This window comes from Aphelocoma coerulescens, chromosome 18, assembly GCF_041296385.1.
Source record: "Aphelocoma coerulescens isolate FSJ_1873_10779 chromosome 18, UR_Acoe_1.0, whole genome shotgun sequence".
Taxonomy (NCBI): domain Eukaryota; kingdom Metazoa; phylum Chordata; class Aves; order Passeriformes; family Corvidae; genus Aphelocoma; species Aphelocoma coerulescens.
This window is the reverse complement of record NC_091031.1, coordinates 5,802,627-5,829,898: the sequence shown is the minus strand read 5'-3', so window position 1 is coordinate 5,829,898 and position 27,272 is coordinate 5,802,627.

The window sequence follows — 27,272 nt, the reverse complement described above, 5'->3', positions numbered from 1 at the left end:
GCTGGCTGGGGCAGCAATAATGTACACTGTCTATTTCCACAGCCTAAAATATTAAAAAATCAAGTGATTCATGGAAGAGAAAGGGCATGTATGTTGTTTCTTTTTAACCATTTGTCTCACCTTTGCATAAAGGGCTGCCTTAATTAGCTGTGGTGAACTGGAGAACAGCTGCAGCTGGGAGGATCTTCATTTCTCTCCTTTACTGACACCTAAGAAGGGAAATATTTGAGTACTTTGGACATGAGTACCTTTTAGATATTGATGTATTCTCTTTAAAAGGAGCCACCTCTATCAACCAAATACCCTCATAGCCAATGACAATGAAGCTTTTCACTTATGAGAAGGACTTTTGTAATTGGAACACGCTTTTACTGATCCCTGCACACTGGGAAGAAAACGTGGTATTGCCCTACAAAAATGCTACAAAAATCATTATGTTGCCTCTCATCAAAATATCTTTTTCCTAATAAGTATTTTATCTTTAAGAGTAGAAGTTTGGAATTAAGAAGTTACTCAGCAGCTGATAAAAACAATTAGAAAGCTTATCCTCTTTCTTCTCCAAACACAGCATTTGGAGTAGTCAGTACCTCCAGGCATCTTAGAAAGACTCGTTAAACAATTACAGTATTGCAGAGACCACTATAATGGTATTTCATTGATTTTAAAATTTATTTGTTTAATTAGAAAATCCTTCCCAAACATATCTGGAAACTTTTATAGCCCTGGTCATTTTGTTATTAATATATTTTTTTAAAAGTTACAGCACATGTTTAGCAAATATCTGGAAACATTATGCATATTTTATATGGCATAACCACCCATTTATTATTTCTAACACATGTTGCTAAAACATTTATTAAACATTGATAGCTTGTTTCATTTTACTACTACTCTATATTATAAATACAATAAAATCACTCAAACGTTCCCACAATATTTCATCAACACTCACTTATTTTTAAAAACTATAGTAGTGTAAAAATGGCTGTAAGGATCATAAATGATTTATGAAGTTATGTCTACCTTCTCATTTTTCATTTAGGCCATACATGATACGGCAGAATTTTCAAACCAAACTTGCTGGTAACCAAGTCAGTAACTAAGCTGAGATGACCTGGACTTGAGCACAGCAAATGAGTTTGTTCAGCAAAGGAGTCTCCAACTCCTCTTACCCCGCTCCTCAGGGGTTTTCTGCTGTGTTGGAAACCTCGCTCTGCAATCCAGCCTTTTTTCTGTGGGTCACTGCCCTTTCTTCCCTGCTTTGGTTGTGGTGTCATCATCTTCGTCTCCTACCTGGCAGATTTGGGAGTAACAGGGGTGGAGGGAAGGAGGTTGGGAGGCTCTGAGTGTGAGCTGGCCTGGGCCAAAGGCTGTGGGACAGGAATCCTTGTTTCTCTATGAGCAGAGTGTTCTAGGCAGAGCCACAGGAGTAGAGACTGCTGTTCTCTCCTTGATGCCATGATGATTTTTTACCTTTTCTTTTATACCCCTTTTATATAACTTTTATAGCTTTTTGTAGTCTTAGTGTTTTTCAGCCTACATTCTTAGACTTATTTTGTTAAGCTAGGAGACTAAACATCTCAGGAGCCTCATAGCTAGGGATCAGAATGCCCCAGATACCAAGGTCCTCTCCAGAACACATTTTGTAAACTAAGATAGAACCATCCAGGGGAAGGTTCCTCAGGGAGGAGGGGGGCTCATTTGAGCCTCTCATTGGGGAATCTTTGATAGATCTGCTAATTAGTAAGACCTATAATGTTATACCCGATCTATTGTGTGGGTGCTTTGTGGTGTGCATTTTGGCACATTCCACCTGGACGTGGTACACCTAAGGATCCTTAAAATAAATACTGAGGTAAAATCCCTTTTTCCCTTCCAACCATGTTTGAGTCTTGATTTTAAGACCAGGAAAAGGCCTTATCCTTACCACTACTTACTTGAAAAACCTGTTTAGTATAAGATATTTAAGAAGTTCTGGAGCACGAGGTAGAGTTTAGGGCTGCACCTTTCCAAGGTGCCTGGACAGTGACCCTTAACTCTTATTTGTTGGCGTGAATCAGAACCACCTGCACTTCTTCAGCCTAGCATCTGCAAGATTAATGATCTTCTTACTTGGCAAATCCCTTCAGATCTCTCCCTTGTATACTGCACTCTATATTAATTTGTGGCCTTTGCTCTTGCCCATAACTCTTGGTTTTTGACTCACAGCCTTTGAGCTCTGCTTTAATGTGCATTTGCTAGTTTAAGTTGCTTTGCTGCACTTGTGATTTTAGGCCTGCAGAGGAGAGAGCCCTTCCAAGGCCTGGGGAAGAAACTGGGGAATGCTGGAGGGCGGCCTTGGTTAAGTGGCAGCAGAACTCTTCCCTTGCATCCAGTTGTTCATTATTGTCACATCCCCTGCTGTGATCTCTTTGCAATGTGAATGGATATTTTGCAACTGAGGTCCCTGAACCATGGGATGGTCTTCCTTCCTTTTGAATATTTAAACTGTGCCTCTGAATCAGCCATTTTATGATAAGGTTTCAAAGTTTTCTGTGGAATTCCTTGACGTACACATGGCACATAGTTATTTTTATTGTGTTTCTATTTATTCCTTCACTATTTTTAATATAACCAGCAGTTGTGTGCAATTTAATCTCTTCCATTCCATGTATTCCTAACCCAGCTAAGTTTCTCTGTGAAAGACTTTTCAGCCCTTACAGTTATATTAGAGCTGGAATTTTACACAAATCCTATGCATTCTGAAATATTGCTGCACAAATGTATAAGTTACTCTATTTTTGGTGCTACAATAATAACCACAATTAGTAGGCACCCCAAATAGTGTCTGATAGTCAAAGAGAATCATTTGATGCTATGGATTCTCCCTAGCTAAGTATAATTTAATTGCTCCATTGTTTGCGATCTGTAATTTGCCATTCTGAAAGATTTTTTTAATAAAGGGGGAAACTTTAAAATCATGTTAAAGACTTGATGAATTTTGCAAATAGGGATTCCTGTGTCTTCTGTTTTCCTGTACAGATCTACAAAGCCATTGATCCTTAGTGTCTGTGCTGTACTGCAAATCAACCTCCACTGTTCTCCAGTGTTATCCTGGAGAGCTCCAAGGGCTGCAGCAGTGATATTTGTTTTATTCTGTGTGCAGCTGATGCTAGCAGACTTTATTAGTCCATTACTTCATTGTTACTTTGTGTATCTCGATTATAAATAAAAGTAATGCTGGCCTTAAGCACAGGAGTCAGTGTATGTGACTGGAGTTTGTACACATAAATTATATATAAATCTGTCCCAGGATTGAGGAGACTGGAATTTTTAGAAATTTTAAAGAGAAGAATCATAAAGGGCTTTCAAATTCAGCTCCCACCCAGTTCCTTTACAGAAACTCAAAGCTGAGGCAAGTCAGGAAAAATCCATAAAAACAAAGCTTCAGAACCAGAGAGTGATGTGATGCAAACATCCTGAGGCAGTGTTCATTATGAAGCAGTCTTGTTTAATGTATTTGGAGTTTTCCCAGTGCATTCAGACATGCAGTTTTTGCCATCTTTCCCTTTGATGGAGTTTTAGGTGCTCACACCTTACTCTTTCTAGGAGGAAATCATTGCCAATGAAGTTTTATCATTAACTTTCAAACAACTTTTCTTGTATGAAGGAAGATAAATCAAAAGACCTAGCAAGGTCTCTGCCAATCTGATATGCACTGCTCACCCTAAAGAACAGACAATTTTAAACAGTTCTTAATAGGAACCTTAGAGAGATTCAAAGCTCTCTGAACATGGTCTGGCTAATAGCTAATGCCCCAGCTTGAGCAGGGCTTTTGGACAAGGTAACCTCTAGAGATTCCTTCCAAACACAAAAATTCTGTGATATTTTATTAATTAGGTCCCTCATTCCGTGATTAAACTTATGTGGCGTTTTTTTCTATCCTTTTCTAATGAAACCTTTGCTTAATTAAATGCACTGAAAAATAAAGGTCTATTGTAGAACCAAGACTCTTTTTTCTTCTTTGCATCTTTTAAAGCAAATGAAAATGGAGAATTTTGCCATGGAGGTAAATAAAGAGAACATGGGTGTGATAGGATCTGATTATGCCCTTAGAGGGTGACATCTTCAAATCAAAGAGGAGAAAAATGTTTTCAGTGCCTCAGTAATGGTAATTGTGGGAGCAAGGGTTTCTGACCCTCTAGTAATGAACTGAAAACACATGGAATATACTGGGTGTGAGGAAAAGGAGCAAGGCTTGTGTGTGATTGCATTTGCTCATTGACATTGTGCTGAGAAATGAGTAGATGGAACTATCAAGAAGCTTTAGGTGTTTCTTTGCAGTTGCTGTTATCATCATTTTAGAACATTGAAAACTGAAGTCTGAACCAATATCCCACAGCATGTCCAGCAGATTAGAAAGGAAAACACAGAAACACTGTCTGGCAGCCCGGTGTGTTAGCCTTCCACCAACTTCTTGCCCAGTTTGCACTTCAGTTTCAAAACGTTTTTGTGCTTTTCCAGGGAAGAAATGGGATTCAGCTGCTTGTTTTCAGTTAGAGAAGAAAGCACTGAGTATTGTAAAGTGCTGGGTTTGAGGGTTTTTTTTTTGGTTTGGGCTTTCTTTTTTCTTTTTTTTCTGGTTTGTTTGCTTTGGGTTTTTGTTTGGTTTTGGGTTTGTTTTGTTTTGGGATTTTGTTTGTTTTGATGGGTTTTTTGTTTGGTTGGTTTTTTTGTTTGCTTGTTTGTTTTTGTTGGATTTTTTTCTGAGCAAATCTGGGTAATAATGAACACAACACAAGGCTCTATAAAGCAGCAGCCCTTGAGCCACAGCTCTCTCCATAACGGTAACAGAACTGCACTTAAGCTAATGGGAACCACTGCAAATAAACAGCAGCAGCACTTTTGAGACAGAGCCCTGGACTCAGGGCTTTGCAGTCAGTTTGGAGGATGAATACTGGCAGTTTTCCAAGAGAATATCTCAGATGTGTGTGTCCATAATGATGCAGAGTTAGAGTAGATTGAGGTTGACTTCCTTGCACACACACACAGAGCATTCTCCAGTCCATGTACAGTGTGGGTTCTCAAGCCCTGTTGTTACAATGATCTCCTCTCTGTAAATATCTTTCTAAAGCAGGAGTGGCTTCTGATTTAAAAAACAAACCCAAAGAACAACTGCTCTGGGAGCGGATGACAGCCCTGTGTTCTCTGTGTGTGGATGTTGGTAAATGAATTACTTTTGCTCTGCAGAGATTTTCCCCTCAGTATTGAGTGTGTCTCTAACAAGGCTTCACAGCTTTTGGGAAACTTAACAGCTTTTCAGATGAAAAAGTGTAAACTAATTTACCTGTGTATTGCCTCTTTCTGCAAAGCACTTGGACAGGAGATGAAGTGACAACTGGAGGTTTTTGGGTTAACGATAGTGCAACCATCACTGTGTTTAAAACAAGGCATCTCCTCAAGCAGTGTCTGGGGTCAGTGACAGATCTGGAGGATGGGTAATGCAGTACCACTCAGGGCCCCCATCTTTTATTTCTAATGGAAGTTCTGACTGAGAGATTTCTTATTCCATAGCAATTGATGCTGCTTTTGGGATTCTGGTACATTGATTTTTTTTTTTTTTTTTTTTTGTAGAGGTGGTGCAAAATAGTTTTGTGCTCTTGAGGGGGTTGGCTCAGATTCCAGTCTTAGGTACAGAAAGGCACAAGAATTAATTTCTGGGCATAGGGCAGCGATATGGGATACACATCATAAAGTCACCCCAAGACAAGGGGTGTATTTGAAATCACATTAGGAGATTGTTAACCAAACTGTGCAATTTCTTTCTGAAGCTGAAAGGAACTATTTAAATTGCCCAATAATATCACTGATGAAGTTAAAGTTATGGTCTCTTTTAAATTAAGATATTTTTCTTGTTAAAATGCTAATGGTAAAATGGAAGCTTATGAGAACTTACAGTCTTCTGTGTCATTCTCTATTGTACATTTGTTCTGCTAATTAGTTTTTAAATAAAAGATCTTATTCTGGTGTTTGAAGTTCAGATTTCATTTTGAGAGTGTATAAGGAATTCTCTGTAGGCAGTTTCATAATTACAGAGTCACTTGTTTGTTATTTGATGACACACATTTTCTGTTACGACTCTTCTGTAAATTAAAGACGTAAAGAACCTGACTTTAGGTCTACAAGTAATCAGAGATTTCTTTAAGTAGATGGAAGCGATAGTGAGATGAGATGGGTAATAGACAGCACAGCACTTTTTGCCAGAATACAGAATTTTCTCTATAACGGTTAGGGAAAGTTCATCTAGCCCAGCCTTCTAATTTGCTGAACATCCCTAAGTTCTTTATAATGATTCTGCTCCTGTTAGTACAAATTTCGATTTTAAAAAACACACACAAATGCCAATTTACTGAGAAACCCCTGGACAGCAGTGCTGAGGAGTCCTTTGTTGAAGAAGTGTTTTTTTCCAAACTCCACAGGCTCTGTCTCTGTCAAAGGACTGACTTGAGAAGCCAATGGTGAGAAGTGGTGTGGGTGAAACCAGAAGAATCCTTGTTAAAGAAACAGACTGTGCTCATGTAAAAGGCACAAACTATGCACTTCAAGAGTGTTCTGTCTGTTGTGAAGTTATTTATCTGAGTTAATTGGCATATATAGGATTAAACCTGGTTTAGTTAAGAAGGCGCCTGTGTATGGAGAAGGGAGGAATTCTGGGTGACATGATAGAAAAGGCTGTAATTTCCCTCTAACAATCCCAGAAATTGGTATCAGTGGTCTCTCCTCTGTGCATGGCATCTGTTTTTTCCTGTTGTGCTGCAGTAGAAAAGAAGAAAATGCTTCAAACCTAGCATCTCCTCATGAAATCCTGAAATTTCTGTTTTTAATGTGCTGATAGTGATTGTATGTGAGACCAGCATGGCCAGTGTCCTGTGAGACATGAGAATCCATAGCTCTGGGACTCCTAACCTGGGAAAGACACAACACTCTCCTTCTCCAGCTATAGAACTACAGGAGGCACAGGGATTCTGATAGGGGATGTGGATGCTCGGCAGCAGAATAAATTTACTTTAATGGCTGTGGTAGATGGAAAAATAGATGCTAATTTGTCCTCTTGAAATGGGGGAAAATGCTGGAGAACTGGGTGAAAACCACCAGGAGGGGCAGATGATAAGGAAGATGATACGGTAAGAGTGCAGAACATTTAGGTGCAATGACCACAATGCGCTGCAGAGCTGGGCAGGGCAGACCACAAAGGGATCATGACCACCACTGGGGTGTCTTGACATGACTATTACCTCACATTGTGGTTAATATGTCACTGTCCTGCTGGGATGATTGAATGTCATAATTTCTTTTGATTAGTCCTGGTTGTTGGAAAGTTTCCAAGTGCTGAATTTCTGTATTCAGCGAATTTTAAGTCTGTTTTTTATTAATCATATTTGGCTGGCACATCAGTTGGTCACTGTGAGAGGTTGTGGGGGAACCAGACTGCACTGATATGGAGTTAAAATCCCTTCATCCTCTGGAGCTCCTGATGATTTTTGACTTTGTGACTGTGGCCTTGAACATCTGTTCCCTCCACCTTTGCAAAGCCAATGCTCAAAGTGAGCTGCTGGCTCCTGCACCAGGGCTGTGTGTACTGGTGTAGTTCTTTACTCCTACTTTTTTCCCACAAATACAGATCCACAGAAGGCAAAGTGCTTAAATCACCACTGAATTGTAAATGTTTGTTTGTTTTCTTTTGTTAGTATTCTACAGGTGACAATTTTGTTAAGGAACTCAAGGAAACTTGCAAGGACAGATCTCACTTACTCCTTTCTATACTAAATAATATTTAGCTTTATCCACATTTTCAAGAACCACTGCTGTAGTTTTGTAGGAGGATTATCTCTAACTGCTTGACAGGAGCGTGTGTGTTTATGTAATGGGTAGTATCCACGACTATAAATATATTTAAACACCAGGGTTGAGTTGCTGAGGATACAGAACTGCTGTTGGGATTGACCTGCTCTGTGGTGTGTTGGAGCCATCTGGACCTGGCAGCTTTGAGGACCTTGTGCATGCACATTGGTGCCTTTCCTCTGGATGATGTGGGTCCCTGCTGTGTTCTCCCAGGGTTTTCAGTAGAAAAGGAAATTTTCATTTGGCAAAAGCTGGAGGGATGGAGGACTTGGACCCATCAGGACCCATCACCTCCTCTCTTTTCCCCCAGTACTGGTAGAGCAGTGGAGCCAGCAAGCAAAGCATGTACAATTAACCTGCTGCCTCTTCATCTGGAGGGACCTCAGAGTTAACAGGAACAAGAAAAAGTGCAATTCTAATCTTATTTACTACATTTGTTAACCAGCTGTGATATAAATCTTCTAAAGTGAAGGAGCTGTCAAATTTCATTCTAGTTAAACCTGTGAAAGCAAAAGAGTAGATTTTAATTTCTTTCATCTGGCATTCAGTGCAGTAACAACCTTGCACCAAGAGCAGTGCTAATGGAACTAGTGTTTTTATTCTCTTGGTATGTCCACACTTTCACAGGTTCTGGTTGCTGACAGAGGTCACCAGTGGTCAGCAGGGTCTGTGGAGGATGACAGGGAAGGAGGTCAGCAAGGTGAGAAACTTCCTTGACTGGAACTGTCAGGTTCTGTGAGAGGTGATGGACCCATAGCTTGGAGGTTGCTAAGGTGGCAGAGGTGCAACACTCTCCTCCAGCTATGGGCCTACAGCAGGCAAATTAGGTCTGGTGGGGGACATGGATGCTCTGCAGCAGAATAAATTTGTTTGAGTAGCTGTGGTAGATGGAAAGCAAGGTGCTAATTTAGCCTCTTGAACTGGGGAAAAGTGATGTCTGAGAATTCAGCCAAGACACTAGAGGAGCCAAGTGATACTGAAGGTGCTGTAGCCTGCCCTGCAGAGGGATGGAAGCTCTCTTGGAGTTTGCACAGAAAGAGAACAGGGCAGGATCATTTTCAGAATTTGCTGGATAAGAATGCAATAAAAAATAAAATGCAAAGAAGGATCAGCACAAATTGTGGCAGTTTAAGGTACTAGAAATGTAACAATAAATAATGTAATGGGGATGGTAAGATTTACTATACAGTACTGAAAAAATTTGCTTTGCTCTTGGTTTGTGACCCTGGAAACTCAGCCCTGGTGTTCTTCGACAATTTTGGTTTTCATTATTTACCAGTTTAGAGCTCTGCTATCAAGGTGGAGAATTGGTGCTGCTCCCTTTCCTGAAAAGTAGTGAGCAAAAGTAAAAAAATTAAGGAAGAGAAATTATTTGAAGAGAGGGAAAACCAAAAAACAACATCTCACAGCAGGGAGTCAAATTTTGCACTGGAGCAATCTTGGTTTCACTGCAGTGAACACAGTTTAGAGGAGAAAAGTATTGGCCCCTGGATTTTGAAAGCGGGGGGAGAAAAATGCTCCAGTTCTGATCAGAGGTGGAGGAAAGCCGTATCAAGGGTGGGACAGAGAAGGTGTGATCACATAAAGTAGCTGTAGGGATCTCCTGCATGACAGGAATGGGAATTGGTGGGAATCACTTTTGTAATGCACACAGGCTTAGAATCTGGTCCTGACATACCCTGCTAGGTGTTGATTTACCTCTCAGGAACAGTGTACAAGTTAAAAAGAGGTATGGTGCTGCCTTCAGGAAAAATGAACTGGGGAACTGTAGCCCTTTGCAACGTGGGAGTTAAGTGTTCTGCACTACTGAGAATCAGGTTGCTTTGGTGCCAAAATATGGATTTAGTTGCTTAAAATTAAGTCAGCTTGTGTCCCAGTTTCCCCATCTGTAAAATGTATTACAGCAATTTCAGCTAATCCTATTAAATTGTAGTACTAGTGTTTCACTATTAATATATCCTCCAGGACATGCATCATGGTAACTTTACCCCATGGTAACTAAAATTTCTGCAGGAGCACAGGATGAAATAATCAGAGCCTTAGGGACTCTGGAGCTCTCCATTTTTAATTGGTTGACTAGCAAGAAATTATGCCAATTTTCTCCAAGTAAAGGTCTGGTCTACTACCCTCACCATGGAGGAGGGAAAGCAATCTATTTTTCAGACTAGGATTTTTCCTATTTTGTCTCAACCTTGCTTTTTTGGGATAACAAACAAGAAGGATTTGGTGACAAATCTTTGCCTTTCCTTGTGAATTTTTTTTGGTTTCTTTGTTCTATGTATCACTTTTCAAGCAAGAACTCCGGTGCCTTCAAAATGTAAAAACTCTGTAATGAAAAGTTTTCCTCCTAGGCGAGGAAAAGCTTCAGAGGTAATTACAGATTTGTTTCTCTGGCATTTTGTTCTATTTAGTGTTTTATTAAACCTCTCACCTGATCTTCAGTGCGTATATGATAAAAGGAAATTTGTATTCCAGCCACCTCTGATAGATGATATAATCCTTTCAGCAGGCAGGATGTAAAGTAGGTCCCATAATGCATCAGAATTTCCTCAGAAATCTCTGGTAAGGCTAATTTTTTTCCTAGCCACTGAGCAATCACTAACTCTCCTGCAGTTTCTGACCTTCAATATTTCTTCTACACTTGTTCAAATATTACACCTACAGTCCTCAAGGATATGCACCTGGGTTACTGTCTCAAACCAGGGCTTGGGAAGGACACATGTTTTGAGAGATGCAGTGTTTGCTCTCTCAGTGCATTCTCCAAAGGCAGCAGCATAACCTGTCACTTTGCCATAAGAAAAAATCAAAAGCCTGTGGGCAGGGTTGGAGAGGAAGGTTATGGCACCTGGTACTGGTAGCTTTCTGCTGGAATAAATCACAGGGCAAAGGCAGGGCGAGGTCCCAAAGAGACAAACGGGGTCCCAAATACCCGGAGCTGTCCCAGGCTGGCAGTGGAGCAGCAGTGAGAGATGCAGCTGCTTCCTTCATAACCTTTCTAACCCGAACTTGTGAATGTGATGATCTGCCAGTGAGTGGTCCTTGTCTCAGAAAGGCTGGGAAATCTGATGCAGGGATTCAGAGCAGGCAGCAAGAACCATCTCACCCCTCTCTCCCTCTTCTGCACAGCCACTCCCATTTCCCTCTGATTAGGAGCAAAGGTTTAATTACAGTAAGTCTTTAAGTGTTCACCAACGTGTGGTAATATTTTGGATGTCCAGATTTTTCCAAGATGTCCTGAATGTACTTTCAGATCTTCTGTCTGCTCATGGATAGCTGGTAATGCTGAAGATTATCCTTAAGGTCTCCAGAAATCAGAGCTAATTTCAAAAATATGAGGCTTAACCTTCTTGAAATAGTCATTGTTTGATAAAATCAATAGGCATTTAAATATCTTCACTCTAATTATGATAAATTATGTACAAGGACTGAAAGCTAAATTTGATGCTCAGGTGCCGAGAGCTTAAGTCTCAGGTCATATGTAATTTAGAAATTAATGTTCTATCTGTTGTTTTAATAAGTTAAATGTTACCTGTTGTAGTGCTTTATTTGAAACCATTTTCACCAGAGCTGATTTCATAACGATTCTGTCTCTGTCCTCCGAACAATGAGCTTCTGCCACTTGAAATTTGCTCTCTCTGTTTAATGTTCTTTTACTTTAAACACTGATTCCTGCCAGCTTCATCCTTCTTTCTCAGCATCCCCAGAAGACAGGGATGTCCTAGAGCAAAGTGGTTGGGGTTTACAGCCCCCAGCACATAGGTCTCTGTACCCTGGGGCTCCTTCTGAGAGTCAAGACTTGGGAAAAAACCTTACTGTCTTAGGCACATTTTCTTTTGAAACATTATTGCCAAGTGTGTGACTACTATTTAAATAAATAATTACCAGAGGTATGGTTCCATTCAGTTGACAGCCTGTTTCCTATCTATGTAATTTTTATGGTTCTCCAACCAGAACTCAATACACCATATACACAAAATAATTACAAGGAAGCAGTGTTACACTCTCTTTGAGGAGTCCATTTTTCAAGCATTCCCTCAGAGTGAGCTTTACCTCACCCAGGCACTCTCACTGTTACAGCTGTAACTGAAACTGGAACGATGCAATTAACTATTACATCATCAATCAGATGCTCCCTGTTGCTGTTTCATTAGATCAAGAACAATCAGCCTAAAAGGGAAGAAAAAAAAGGCAAAATCTACAGCACTGCACATTTTCTGTGGAGGGCTGGGAGCCCTTGGCACAGGAGCCCTCTGCTCTCCCTTGGAGAAGAGAGGCCTGGGGGCACGACCTTCGTCTGGGTCATGGCGAGAAAGTGAACCACGCCCAGCATGCCTTCTTTCTATATGGCAATACCCAGTACCCAGGTGGCTAGTTGGTGTCTGTCCCACCCCCTGCCTACCCCATATAACCTCTGCCCTCTAGCCCTGATGCAGGGAGTTTTGTCCTCGGCTACTCCTTCACAGGGACTGCTGGACAACAAAAGCTACCTCTGTAGAACTGCTATACAAGGCTCCTGTCTCTATCCCCGAGTTTGCCTTGGGTGATTTCACAAAGAGCTGAATCACAAGAACTGGAATCACTTGTAGCTGAGAAATTGCTACACTTGCTGAAATCACTTCTTGCCCAGGGAAGCCGGCCACCGCTCCTGGAAGAGTTGTTCCTTGCAGGACACTCTTTCTAGGAAGGTCATGGCACACCGGGTTGTCCATCCTCAGCCTCCTTTGGAAACAACAGTTTTCCACAAGTGGAAGAGACCTTGGGTGACTTTACACACAAGAGTGTGAGGAGAAACCTCTGAGGAACTCTATTCCTACAAATCATCAGCAACCTGCAGTTCTTGGCTCAATTGAAGATTGAAAGAAGCCTTCCTCTTCCACAAGGGAAGATTAGAAGTGCTCCCACAAATAATACGTATTTCTATAAACCCTGTTTACCCTGCAGGGGAAACCATCCTCACATGTGGAAAGCTGCAGAACAGACATTGAATGAATTTCTGAGAACTTGAACACAACTGGGATTCCACCCCAAGTCTTGGAACTTGTAGAAATTTTCTAGTAACTAATGGATTGTTTTCCTGTTGAGGTGATTATAATATTTTATGTCATAAATGAAAAAGTCTGATTTTCCTGAAAACAATTCCAAAGCTGTGTCTGGGATGCCTGCTAAAATCATGCTATAACATTGATGTAATGAATGCCCCAAATGTATTCCCTGTCTAGCTGTGGAGTTGGCTGGTTCATGTAAAGAAGATATTTTATGTATTTTGGAATACCTGTAGCTATAACTGGGGTTTTTTGCCCTACTGGGGCAGAACAAAGCTTGAGAACAGACTTCAAAATATGACACTTCCTTACTACTTTTAAGGCCTTGATATTGCTGGAATAGCACAGTAAATCTCCTGCCTAATGAAAACCTGAGTCATTCCACCTATGATATTACTTCTATCAAAGGTAATTTTTCAAAGTGCAGGTATACTCAGCAGGGCATGATTCTTGTTGCTAATGAGATCTTTCCTTTTCTTTGCATTTACCTGGAGTTTTGCATTTCAGAGACACCTCTACATGTTGTCAGCAGAGACCTGCTTTTAAACTAGAACTGGTCTGTGGTTTACCCCTTTATCTCTGACAAATATCTTCTTTCATTATTTGTTGTGTATTTTCTTTAAAGTAATTCTTGGATTGAAAGTCCATGCTCTGCACTTGTTTGGTTTTCTTTTTGGTTTTTTTTTTCAGCAGCAGCAGTTTAACTGGTGTGACCCGGAAATTTTTGCTCATTTTATTTTCCTGGGTGCCTGAGCTCCCATTGCATTAGAAATGAGGAAGGTTGAATGATGAATGCAGGGTTACTTCTCCTATCTCTCCTCTCTTCTATAGTTTGTATGGAGTAACTGCTTGCAGCTGGATACTCCAGTTGGAAATATTGCTGCCTTTCAGAGGTTCTTAGGCTCTCCATTTCTCTCTGAAAAGCCAGCATTTTCCTGTGACACTGGGAAAAGTGTTTATATTGTGATATTTCTGATATCAAAATTGCATGTGCTGGAAAGTGCATTCTTCCTGTCCTTTCTCCACAATGGAACTTATTTCTCTTCTGTTGTCTTGTGACTCCATTTTTTGGCAATCTAATAATTCTCTTGCTGTGGTGGTAAGTATGTGTGACCTATTCCTGCTTTCAGGGCCTTTGAAGGCTGAACTAGACCATTGAGATCTACCTTAATGTTACAGCGGGGATTACTGTAACACGCATATATCAAACCAGGAGTCCCGTGGAAAAAGAAATATCTATGGACAGATTCTTGATAGATGTTTCAGAGATGTTTATTTCTCCAGCCGCATGGCCGGGGCTCAGCTCAGGAACTCTGCAGTCACGGGACCCCGGGACCTTTTTCTCATCCCGGGGAACACAAACCAACCAATGGGGAACGAGGCTGACCAGGGGCAGGTAAACCCCGTGTCTCTCCCCCCCAGGGCCCCTCCCCCAGGGCCCCATGGCAGGGTGAGGGACCCCAACATCTCCCCCATTTTATTTTAATAAAATGAGAATGAAAACAACTGGATAAACATAACAAGAACAGTTTCAAAACAAAACAAGCCACTCTCCTGAGTCTTTAAATGTCCAAACAGATTCTCTGGAACATCTTACGGCTGACAGAAGGGAGACAGAACTTTCTGAACATGCTTTGTGGGGAAACTGAGGCAGGATAGGGCTTGATTTCTTCTCTCCCCCTTTTCATCCCCCCATCGGCATTGAAGAGGAATTGTAAGGAAATGGAACTGTATAAGGAAGCCATGGGGTGAAAAACGGATTAGGAATAAACTGGGGATAGGGTAGACTTAGGAAAGGGTTTATATTGGGTATAGGGTAAAAGGGGAAATTAGGCTGCGGGTAGGGAAATTGCTGGGATGGATATTGTTTATAATTTTGTGCATAACGGCTGCCTTTGACAGGAATACCCCCAGGCCCAGTAACATTCGCTGCTTGTAAACCCTTCTTTCCTTGCACTATATCAAATTGAACAACTTCCCCATCTCCTACACTTTGCAGGTAATTTTTAGGGTTATTCCTTTTAATGGCAGTTCTATGGATGAATAAGTCTTCCCCTGTATCATCTCGTGTTATAAATCCATAGTTGTTTTTGACATTGTACCATTTCACAGTTCCTGTGATTTTCGTGGCTACAACGTCTCCTATCACTTGCTTGCGTGTTCGTCGTGGGTGCCGGTCCCGCATGGCCGCCGCCTCGCCGACTCCGACGTCTCGGTCAGGCCCCCGCGCCGCGGCCGCTCTGCGCTCTCTGCACGGCCCCGCTCCGGCGCGTGTCTGGGCTCTGCACGGCCCCGCTCCGGCGCGTGTCTGGGCTCTGCGCGGCCCCGCGCTGCCATCGCCGCTGGCTCCGTGGCCTGTGAGTGGTTCTGCTCCGCAGACTCCACGCTGCTTTGAGAGCGGCCCTGTTCCAGCTCGGCGCTGCGCTGCGCGGCTTCTCGTGTCACTGTGGAAACCGCCGCTTCTCCCTCCACAGGGCTCTCCGAGCCAGTCGCTCAGAGCGGCCTGCCACGCCGATGCCCGCTTCCTGGCTGCTCGTGGCCCACGGCACCCATGGCACCTGCGGCGTCGCTCCCTCACTCGCGGCCGGGTGGCCGGGGACCCCGAGACAGGGATGGGGTCCGCGATAAGGCGCGCGCTCCCGAGGGGGCCGGGCGCATCCAGCACAGGCACCTCCGCTGGCACGGCTGCAGTCATACGCTCCTGGGGTGGCCGCCACGCGGTCTCGGCCACGGGAGAAGTATGATCTTCTGCTTTAGGGGTAATGGGACCATACAGATGCTCTTCAAGAGCGTCCCTGATTATAAGATATGCACGGAAAGCTTCGCTTTGATCCCATACCTTATCCCAGATCTCGTTCCAGAAACACCCCTCACAAGATTCAGGAGGTTCGATATCAAAAAGTAAGTCTCGGGAAATATAGGGGAACCTTTTGAAAAGCCACATAAAGAAGTGTTCTACATCTCCCGGTTGCATTACTTTTTTGTTTTGTTGTTCAAGGATTCCTTTTACTTCTAGATACATTTTTTTCTGTGGCTCAGAGAGCCCCATTTCCCACGATTCTTCCATAGTCCAGAGAGAATATCCAAACCAAGATGAGAAGAGAGAGGCCTAGAGTTGTTTTTTACTCACGAATTTCCTCAGGGATCGGTGTCTTGCCCGCATTCTTCCACCAGTTGTTACAGCGGGGATTACTGTAACACGCATATATCAAACCAGGAGTCCCGTGAAAAAAGAAATATCTATGGACAGATTCTTGATAGATGTTTCAGAGATGTTTATTTCTCCAGCCGCATGGCCGGGGCTCAGCTCAGGAACTCTGCAGTCACGGGACCCCGGGACCTTTTTCTCATCCCGGGGAACACAAACCAACCAATGGGGAATGAGGCTGACAGGGGCAGGGAAACCCCGTGTCTCTCCCCCCCAGGGCCCCTCCCCCAGGGCCCCATGGCAGGGTGAGGGACCCCAACACCTTAACATGGGTTTGTTGAAGTCAGAAAAGCAGTGACAAATTAAACAAATGACAATTTGGCTCAAAAAACTGTTCCAGCCTCTTGGAGGGCTCTGGCTAATAAACAGGAATGATGTGTGTGTTTTCCTACTATGTAGAGTCACTACAAAGCAGGCTCTGCAGGGATGCTGAAATTGCTTGCAGCAGTATTTTCTGTAATATGAATCCAAATAAGTGAACAGACAAAACTTTCCATGAGGGTGAGCGACTCACAGGGGAAGAATCCGTTTCTCAAACACCTTAGAAATGTTTTTGTAGCTGGGGAATTACTGGACATAAGCAGAGAGGCTGGATGGTGCATTCTCCAGTGCTGTCAGGGTGTTGTTAAGAGCTTTTCCACAGCCAAATCCCAGCAGTCCAGTGACAGCATTTCCAGAGAAGTACCTGGCAGAGGGAAGACGTGGCTGACCCAAGTACCACAATGATGCAGTAAAGGCTGTTCTTGTATTTCCTAATCAGAGTCTATAGGGTTTTGCTCTTTTGTAGTGTGAGTCTGAGTCCTCTAAGCAGAAGGTTGCAAAAGCTTAAATCTGTGTCTTACTAGTGTTTGACTATAGCTTGCTCTTTGAATACTTTAATATTTAGTATTTAGTAACTTCAAATCCTGGAGAATATTAAGAGTACTGTCATGGGTCAAGTCAATGTTAGATGATAGTGCAAGTCATTCAAAATCTACCTTTTTTTTTCCAGTGACAACCTTTTTATGTATCAGTGTAATGTGTAACCCTGTGTTGGAGGTGGATCTGGGCTTTGCTTTGGAAGTAACTGAGAACTAGTGGTAAATAGAACTCACCATAAATTAAAACAGGTTCCCATAGATACAAACTGCTCTGAGTCTGGAGCACCAAGTTCTGGTCATGAAGAATGAACTGCAGGAGTTCAGGAAATTGGAAGCTCATACGGAGGAGGAAAATTCTCTCCATCCTGGTACCAAAGCCCAATTCTTCACATTATCTTTAAGGGAAAGGGGCAAGTCCCCCTACTTTGTGTTATTGTGGGGCTCCTTCAGCTAAAACCAAGGTGTCAACAGGAAACTGTATTTCTTCAGTGGTGTTCCAGGTGTTGTATCCTTCTTTAGTCTTTGTTTTTGCATCTGGTAAAATTGGATAACTATTTAATTTGCTGCTTACCTCACTGGTTAACCTAGCACAGATGTCCTAAAGCAAATGTCATTGAGCAGAGCTGATTATTCACAGCATTTCTCCAATGTGTCTTTATCTTCAAAATGATTTCAAGCAATAATTAAAAATTGCAAGGGAATGGAGAAAAACATCAGTGCAGCAGTTGTGTCGTGACTGACTGTGGGACTGTGTCAACAGATGTCAGCCAAGTGCCACCAAAGGACTGTCCACAGCAAAACTGCAGCTGTGCATTTGTCACCTCCCTTGGAAGGCAAGGGAGGATTATTTTGGATAGAAAAATATCAGCTTTCTGGATACTAATTGAACCTCATAACTGGGCTTCATTGACATAAAGGTGAAAGAAATGTAGAAAATTTGAGTGCTGCTGTGCAAATTTCTGCAAATAGTGCTCAGGCAGGCTGATGGAGTGTGTTAGGCTCAGCCAGGCTGCCTCGCCACCTTCTCTAAAGCTCTCAGCACTTCTGTGTTGATGACTGTCATGCTGAGAATGGATTTGCTCTCAGGTGACTGGCAATGGATTCTTGCACAGGTGACTGACCCACTCTCCACAGCTTGAGGTGTAACCCCAACGTCTGTGTCTGAGAGATGTCTGAGAGTTTGTGCTTCCATGCGTAATAATTCAGCTGGTTTAGTTATCAGTGTGTTGTTTTGAGCATTGCAGGCACCTCCTTGGGCTTCCCCATGTATGAACAGGCTGGACAGATGGGCCAAATCCAAAAATATGAGATTTAACAGGACTTAGTGCCGGGTCCTGGTTTTTGGCCACAACGATTCCCTGCAGCGCTACAGGCTGGGGACAGAGTGGCTGGACAGTGGCCAGGCAGAAAGGGACCTGGGGTGCTGACTGATGGCAGGCTGGACATGAGCCAGCAGTGTGCCCAGGTGGACAAGAAGGCTAATTGCCCCCGGCCTGGATCAGGAATGGTGTGGCCAGCAAGACCAGGGCAGGGATTCTTCCCCTGTACTCAGCACTGGTGAGGCCGCACCTCGAGTGCTGTGTCCAGTTCTGGGCCCACAATTTAGGAAGGATCTTGAGCTGCTGGAGCGTGTCCAGAGAAGGGCAACAAGGCTGGTGAAGGGCCTGGAACACAAGACCTGTGAGGAGGGGCTGAGGGAGCTAGGGTTGTTTATTCTGGAGAAAAGGAGGCCTCATTCTCTAAAGCCCCCTTACAGGAGGGTGCAGCTGGATGGGGAGTCAGGCTTTGCCCCCAGGAAAACAGCAACAGGACAAGAGAAAGCCTTAAGCTGCGCCAGGGGAGGTTCAGGTTGGACATTAGGAAGAAATTCTTTACAGAATGAGTGATTGGGCAATGGAATGGGCTGTCCTGGGAGGTGTCACTGTCCCTGGAGGTATTTAAGGACAGACTGGATGTGGCACTCAGTGCCATGGGCTGGGTGACAGGGTAGTGTTGGGCCACAAGTTGGACTGGATGATCTCAAAGGTCTTTTCCAACCTCATTGATTCTGTGAAGGTGGAGGCACGTGCGTGTCACATCAACCTGGACTGTAATGGATACAAGGGTTTTACCTGTGCACTCAGGTAGGCGAAACGATAGCATTGAACTCTGCATATGCATTAAAGACTGTCCTGGGTTGCAGTGTATTCTATTACCATCCTCATGAGCTGTTGAAATCAGGTGGGGCAGTGTTTCCTTGCCTCCTCCCCCCAGACTAACTTGCTGTTAATGGCCCATCATTGTCCTGCCCATGACTCAGAGATAACTCCCTCCGGACTATCTCCTGTTAATGAGCCTAATCAACACTTGGCCTCATGACTCATTACCCCATTGTGAGATGCTCCACCCAGAGGGAGGAACCAAGCATCCCATCCTGGATATAATCTGAGACTGAGCACCAGAGGCAACCTTTCCACTGGATTTCCAGAGGACAGGAGCTACACAGCCACCACTGGACCTTCTGAGGAGGAGCAGACCCTCTTTCTACAGGATCACCACTTCAGAGGACTACAGCCATTGTTCTACCAGACTGCTACCACCACCCTGACTAACAGGGTGCCAGGTTGTATCTTGACTCTGTCAGTTTGAACCAGTGTTTTCTTTTAGTTTTTCCTTTTCTTTAATTTCCCCATTAAATTGTTATTCTGACTTGGTGCCTCCCCCTGGTTTGTTTTCAAACTAGTACAGAGACTCAATGTCATCAAGTTTGGGTCGGCCAGCTTGAAAAGCCCGTGCATGCCTGTGCATGATAATTTTGACGTGCACTACACCTCTGGGGAGGAGGGAGTGCATCTGTGTGCTGCTGCTTTCTTGGTGACCCCATCATGATGGACAAGAATAGTTCGTTGCATGGAAATAATTTGTGCAAAGGACTAGGATGTCTATTTCTTGTAAAATACCCCAAAAGCATTAAAATAATTTCCTTTTGTATTATGATCAATCATTATATATCCGTGTGTATAAAGAATACCTGACTAGAAAATACTGCCATCTCTGCTGAGCCAAAGCTATCTGAAATTCTAGTTCAATACAGTATTATGAATCTGATAAAAATTTAGGTTTAGACTGAATTTCCTACTGACATTAAAAAAAAGAACCCACAAAATATAGCAGCCAAGAAACAAAAACCCAGACAACCCCAACACCCCAAAACCCCAAACACACCTACAAAAAACCCCAAACCAAAAAACCCAACCACAATAAAAAAAAAGAAACCCTGAATAGTTTTTATCAATATTGTGTGAGGTTGGAGCATTTTGATTGTTTCAGCGTTTTTTATTCTTTAATTCTGTATAAAACTATTTTAAATACTTTCACTAACAGTGTTTAGAATATAAATGCAAATTACAATCCAAATAATACGTTTACATACTAAGAGGAAGATTAGAAGGTAATGAACTGTGATTTCTGAGAGAACCTATAAAAGTATTCTGTAGAAATATGGAATTCTGAACTGCAATAGAACATGTCTTTCCAGTGTTTAGATATTCAAATCCCTAGTTAGGATTTTTTTCTGTCTGATCTTTATTTTATGTACCAAAAATCTGAAAAAAGACCTTTCCTTCTATATATTTCAATCTGCAGAATAGATGTCCACACACACCCTCACCCATCCCTAACCCATCCATTCCTTGCCTCCTCCAGCTCCCAGGGCCACTCCCTTCTTGGACCACATCTTGAATAATTCTCCCAATGTATCTCTGTAATGGACCATTATTCTGAGACCTTCAGCACTGGGAAAGAAATACATCTTTGTGCAGGGGGCTGGCTTGAGATTGATGTGCCTCTTAAAATCTGGAAGTAGGTCTGAAGTGTGCTATTCTCTCCAGAAGGGAATTGCAATTCCCTGAAGCACAAACTACTCCTCTTTGACTCATGGGTGTTACTGGAGAGCAGAACTCCAGCCTAGGGTGGCTCTCCTGTTGCATTTACCCCTCTGTGGGATACAACAGCTTATACAAGCCTCTAATCAGTGTGCCAACTTGGATGTGGTTTGGCATCCAAGTGATCTTGTGATCATATGCCTGAAGGTTCCATAGGTATCAGGGTGGAGATGGATGACAGAGCCAAAAGTACCTCCTGAAATAGTTTGTGTAGGATGATTTGGGATTTCTCATTGACTAGGATAAGTCCTTGGGAAATCATTTGAGGCAAAAGAAAGAGAAAAAAGGAAGAAGGAAAAAAACCTTACAAAATTTCAACAAAACAAAAAGACTCCAAACAAGCAAGAAAAAGAAAAACCAGGAAACACCTAGACCTCAAAAATCTGTCATGGCATTGTCTGGTACTGTCTCAAGGGAGAGCCTGTTATCTCCATTCAAATCTCTTTATGAACAGAATGCTGTAGGTTGTTCCAGACTGGAGCACAGCACAGGTTTACGTGCAAGCTGGACAACTGGGGGACCTAAGCGCTGCAGTGCAGTGGAGAGAGCAGCTGGGTGGATATGCTGACAGGTTCCTACAGCTGGGACTATATTAAATATTAAGTTCAGTTTATGGCTAACAACTGCAGCACATTAGAACCACACACACTTCTAGGCATTCAAAGCTGTTTTTACTGCAGAGTGTAAGTCCAGGAATCAAAAAAAATTAGCAGAAAATTAAATCAAATTATATTATGTTCATTAATGGTGGCAAACCAACCACATAGATCTGGGCTAGGTTAAGATTTGGTGTCACTGGGCTTTTTTGTCTCTCCCTACACCCTGCTATGGTTAACAACCTGTTCAAAACAGTTTGGGGCTGTTTGGTAGTGGTTTGGTTCATATAGCCATAGAACTCCATTCTTGGAAAGCATTACTTTTCAAATTACCCTATCACTCTCTCCTGTTGAGGTAATACCATATCTGGGCATCACAACATTGAATTGTAGCATAACATTTCTTAAATATTACAAAAGGAACATTAGCATGGGCTGAGGCCACCAATTTCTCTCACGGCTGAGCAGCCTGAGAAGTTGCTGCTGAATCAGGATTCCCAGGAGGTTTGAGGGCTCGATTGGCTGCACAGTCTCTTAAAAGTCTCCAATTAATTTCCATTGGTGCCTTATTGCTGCAAGTATCTTCTACACTAAAATATTTGCACCGAATTCTATTGTCTTTCTTCAGAAGTTTTTCTGCCTTTTGCATTTGTCAGGTTTTGTTGGACATTTCTGTGTGTGTTTAAAAGATTAATTTTAATGTAGAATTCATCCTGAAGAAGAACAAACATCATATTTACAAAGCAATCCTTTTGAATGTAAATTGGCAATTCCTATTTCCTACCATCTCCTGAATCCTCACCTTTTTCTGGCACAGGAGTATTAGCACATTGGAACTGACAAAATGGATGCAACTTCCCAGGATGTCTCCTATCCCTCCACCCCTTTTCCCTTCCAGTCAAAAGAGCTAAATCAAGTTACTGAATTAAACTGGGAGGACTGGTGCTGGTTTATGTTGTTGTTGTGTTCTGACAGCAGCAGTTTCTTTTTACTTTCTCATCTCTGGAGAGGTAAAACCTCACTATTGAGCTGGAAGGCTTTTCCTGGTCAAACTGTTCTCTCTGAGGGCTCATGAGGCTGTCAGAGCCTTTTTTTTTTTTTGCAGGTCTCTGGCAGGGACATCATTCCTGCCAGAGGACTCCTCAGACAGTCTGTGTCCATGGTACCAACAGCATTGTCCCTGGTTTAAGCAGTGTCCCCAGTGGCACAGACCATTTCTGGGTGGCTCATTGGCAAATGAACAACATATTTTGATTAGTTCTCCCTGATTGTCATGACGTGGGGTTTGCAGTGGGTGTGGGAGCCACATTACCTGCTGCAATGACAGACTGCAATTATCCTAACCAGGCCTGCTAACAAGCACTAACATTCTGTCTTCTGGCTCTGCAGCTCTATGAGAGCCAATATATCTCGATATTATAGCTCCGTGCCACGTTCTGGAACTGGGCTGTGTGACACAGTTCGGATCAAAGTGCCTAAAAAGAAGAGGGTAAGAGGAATGGGAGCTTGTCAGAGTTTTAGAGCTCAGCAAATAGAGACGGAGGCTTTTTAGTGATTTGGTGATTTAGTTTATGCTGCTTTTTCCTTAATTTGTTTCAGTTGATATGGTATTTGTGTTTTAAGGAGTTGTTTAGTCTGTACTCTGCTATTCAAAGTTTTACACTTAGGCTGTGTGGCTCATATTCACCAATATAATGCTCTTCCTGTCTGAAGAAGCATGACCCCTGTAACTCATTTACAGAAGGAGAAGCTTATGGAAAATGTATTTTAAAATATAGTTTTAGAAAAGTGTAGAATGTCTAAAATTTACTTTTTGGAATTCAGTTAGTGGGAAAAAAATAAAAAGCAAATGATCCCACAGCATGGTGGAAAAGTTGGAGGCAAACAATCATGAGCAGCAGAAATTTGTTTAAAGACTGAAATTATTTGTAATGAAAAGTCCTTTGTGGTAATTTGGCTTTACAAAGTATAGGGGCAGGAGCCTTGTCTTGCTGTTCTGAAAAAATGCAGGAGAGGACTTGGATTATTTTTGCATTCACTATGGGAATAACTATAATAAAACTCAAGTAGGCATTTTGCAAATACTAAATTAGAAATGATCAAAATACTCCAGTCAGGAAGGAAAGTAGTAGCAACTCAAGAAATTTCCAGATTAAATAAATTGTTATAAGCAAATGAAAAAAACAAGGGTCGGACCAGATTTATTACAGCAAAATGAGAAAGCAAATAACATTTGGAGCTGCAGTGTTCCTGACACTGCTGTGCTCTCTGGAAGGCTTTGGGCTGGATGGTAACTTTGTCCCCAAGACACATCTTCAGGAGAGGGCATAAAGACCATGTCAGCTCAGTTGTCAGAGGAATGGAGCTGCTGGTGCACAGCAGAATTCGCTCATGTTTTTTAGGGCAAGACAACAGAACAGCAAAAACTCCTCACAGAGACACAGCACTGGTATGGACTTCACCACGCCAAGGCTGCATGGGCTGGGCCCCATTTCTGCAATCCCACACCAGGCTGATGTTGCAGACCTGCTTCTCTGTTAGGACTGACACTGTGAGATCTGGTGAGGTTTATCTACAGGGATTTGGCTTTTTTGCAGCAGAGATGGGGAGGTTTTCCTGCCTCTTGGGGACGCTCATTGGCAGCAGTGGGTGTCAGTTAAAAGGGTACCAGAGTGTCTTGCAAAGTTATCCAGTGTTAATCTTGTTGGATGTATCTGTATTTAGAATTAATTTTTTCTGCTGATACCGGCTCACACAGGAACTATGTTTGTGTACCTACTCATTTGCATGTTAATGGGGTTCTCCAGGGCTTTTCCTTGATCTTTAACAATAGGAATGCCTGGCTAATTGAAATTTATTTGAAAAGGGTTTTTTATTTGCCTCTCGGGCTGGGAACAATGGTCTACAACAGCTGAAGAAAGCTGCAATGCTCATTCTAGCAGAGTTAAATTTTAATACCTGAGCATTCCTACATTGTCAGGATAAACTGAGAGAGGCAGTGAAGGGTGCACACTGATCCTTTTCCTGCTAACCCCCCAAATTGGTTTGGGTCCCCCTTGTTGTTGTAGTGCTGTTGTAGGCTGCTTCCCAGCTGCTGAGGTGGGAGCTCTTGTTCAGAGGAACAAAGGACCTCCATGAAAGGCTTTCCATATCCTGTTGTACATTTCTAACAGTTGAATCTGGCTCCAGAGTGTAGCAGTGACAGCCCACAAAGACCTGTCCTACTCACCACCACTAACCCCTGACCACCTGGACTGTCCTTAAGTGCCACACATCACACCATAGCTTTGTTTATTCCAGCAGCTTTGCTTTTCCAAGTGCCTTATTCCGCTATCAGTGGAGCAAGACTCTTCTGTCTCAGGTCTTAGGGGGTCTTGCAAGCAGCCCCTTGCTTTGTGTGTGCCTCTTGTCCAGTGGAGCTTCTGAGGTGTGACAGTTGTTGTAGCAGATCAAGGTACTTCCAGGCTGGGAGCATTGTGATGGCTCAATTCCACAGCTGCCCCCTTGGCCAGCACCATCAGTCACACTGGAGCTGGAGGTCAGGATTTCAGTGTGGAAATAATGTTTTGGGCGAAGAATGATTATTTGCTAGGGGGGATGGGTTGTGTGTTTTTACTGCTCATCCTCTATGGCCTGTGTTTCCAGCTGACTGCATGAGAGCTATCCTGGTGTGCATCTTCTGGGGTGCTTTGGTTTTAATCCAAATACTGGAGTTTCTTTCTGTCTAGTTAGTCACCACAAAACACTGCAGGGGATGATTAACACTTCTCTAATCTCCATGTTTTAGAACATGTCTATGATTTGGTGGTCTCAGTCCATTTCTTTTCAAATATTTAATTGCTGAGTCTTATGTTGAAGTTTTTGATTATGAAGAGTTCATTAGAAGGCAGACAGCACATTTCCTAGTACAGAACAGAGTATAATCACAGCTGAAGCACAGCTGTCAAAATAAAATGAACACAAAGTGCAGCTATTGCTTTAGTTGGGCTTAGAGACTCATTAACTCTGAAAACTTCACACTCCAGAGTGGTTCTTCCTGCTCGTGGTGCAGTAAGAATGGGCTCCCATGCTCCTGTGACCAGAGTCCAACTGGATTTTGTCTTGCTATCCTGAAGCAGAGCCGATAGATGTTTTGAAAAAAGCACAGTTACCTGTGCTCTTCCAAGGCAGGGTAATACAAATGTAACAAAGAGAGCAGGACAAGACTACCAAAGGAGACCAGAGTTTGGAGGGATGACTGGATGCCAGGTGGCCTAGGGGTGTAGAGGTGTCCTGGTGACAGTTTTCTGTGGGGGACAGGAGGAGTGGGTGGGGTCTGCTCCCAAGGCAGCCTTTGTGTTCAGACCTGATAATCCATTTAGCAGGAAAGTGCAAGCACATTGTGAAACCAGAGCTGTTTGTACCATCCAAGCACCTTTCCTGAGGAATAATTTAGCATCTTCTTGTTTTTGAAGACTCTGACAGTTCAGGGTAGGATTGGACCATGCCAGCCTTCCATCCTTTGTATTCCTCCTTATCTCCCATGAGTGTGAGTCACTGATTTTATTTCTGCAGGAGAGATAAAGGTGTAAAGGCTCTACCAGAGTGCACAGGTAGGGAATTTTCTGGAGCTTTTTGTAAAAGTAATGGAAAGTTTTAAAGGACTGGGAGACACTTGTTTGGCCACATATCTCTGGAAAGGGAAAAGGAGACCCACAATATGTGGGATTTTTGCCTTACATGGATGTAACTCAGCAAATTGCTCTGTCATTTGTTCGTGATTTTGTGGCTATTTATAATCTCCCCTTTTCATTGTCCTTGAACAAATATGAGGTTTTATGTCTAATTTATTAATCTTTGATATGCTTAGAGCAAATGATGAAACAGTTCACCTTTCTGCTGTTATTTGTTTATGAATTCTTCCTATCTACAAACAAGAAATTATTTAACTGCATACATATTATGTATGTAAAGGGGTTTCTCATTGTTCCTTTCTTATTTTTGCCTTAGATTTCAGAAATTTTCTTCTGTACAAAGTTCCTTATAAGTAACTATATATGTTTCTAGCATTGAATGCCACAAGTACTGCATAAGGAAAACTGGAAGTTCCTTAATAAATATTTCCATTTGTAATCTGGATTTGGGCATTTTTGATGCACACCTCCTCCTGTGTCTATTCAACGACTATTATTATGAATGGAGAGGGGAGAGCTTAGCTCCTGCCTTTAACTCAGATTTATGGCAGAACCTCTGTTTGGGGCGGGCTGCACCCCAGATTGCTCTCACTCGCAAGTTCTTAATAATGACCAATCAGGCCTATAACAACATGAATTATTTATTGGGTAGGCCAAGGGAACAGACATAAGACTGTAAACAGATTACACAGGATAAACAAAAGAAACACTAGTAGTAGATAACATGCAGTGCACGACAAAGGTAGCTATATTACAGCTAGCAAAGAAATAGTATAGATTACGATTCAATGTAATTTACCACTGAATTAATGATGGGGTACACAACCAATTCTTCCTCTCAATTCCCTGGGAAAGTATCTGCAGAACTCACGTCCAAACTCATGGGAGAAGTCCCTGCACGTTTCCAGGTGTGTGCAGGGGGCTTCCACCTCCACGGAATTTTGTGTAGCTTTTATAGTTGTAAAAGTAGTGTCTATTCAGTCAGAAATCGCTGGGTTATCTCCCCACATCTGTCCTCCTGCCCAATTGTTTATTGGGATTTCTACTCCTGGTGCCAGAGGAAGAAATAGCTCTCAGGCTCCTGACAAC